Raw genomic sequence first — 768 nt, forward strand, 5'->3', positions numbered from 1 at the left:
AGTGCCATTGTTGAAGAGGGGACAACAGTTCACAGAGGCCCAGAGCAAATTAATTTCTGTGACAAGGAAGAACGATTTGTCAAAATTTAGAGTTTATTTTAAGGAGCGAGTGTTTTGTACATTCCTTTTATAAGGAGACCATTCCCTGACAAATCAATAAAAGCTATGAATAAAAAAAATGAGTTTGTTTTGTACAGCAAAGGAAACCGTCAACAAACCAAAAAGATAACTGACTGTTTGGGAGAAGATATTTGCTAATGATACATCTGATAAGAGATTAATATCCAAAATATATAAAGAACTTATACAACTCAACAACAACAACAAAATAATCTAATTAAAAATTGGGCAGAAGACTTGAACAGATACTTCTCCAAAGAGGGAATACAGATGGCTAACAGACATATGAAAAGATGCTCAAGGTAGCTAATCATCAGAGAAATGCAAATTAAAACCACAATGAGATCGCCTCACGCCTGTGAGAATGGCTACCAACAATAAATCAAAAAACAGCAAGTGTTGCTGAGGATGCAGAGAAAAGGGAACCCTCATGCATTGTTGGTGGGATTGCAAATTGTACAGCTGCTATAGAAAACAGTATGGAGGTTTCTCAAAAAATTAAAAAAGGACATACCTTTAACCCAGCAATTGCACTTCTGGGTATTTATCCAAAGAAAACCAAAATAATAATTCATAAAGATCTATGTACTCCAATATTCATGGAAACACAATTTACAATAGCCAAGATATGCCCTTCTTGGGTATATG

The sequence above is a fragment of the Pteropus alecto genome, unplaced genomic scaffold (assembly GCF_000325575.1).
Source record: "Pteropus alecto unplaced genomic scaffold, ASM32557v1 scaffold392, whole genome shotgun sequence".
NCBI lineage: Eukaryota > Metazoa > Chordata > Mammalia > Chiroptera > Pteropodidae > Pteropus > Pteropus alecto.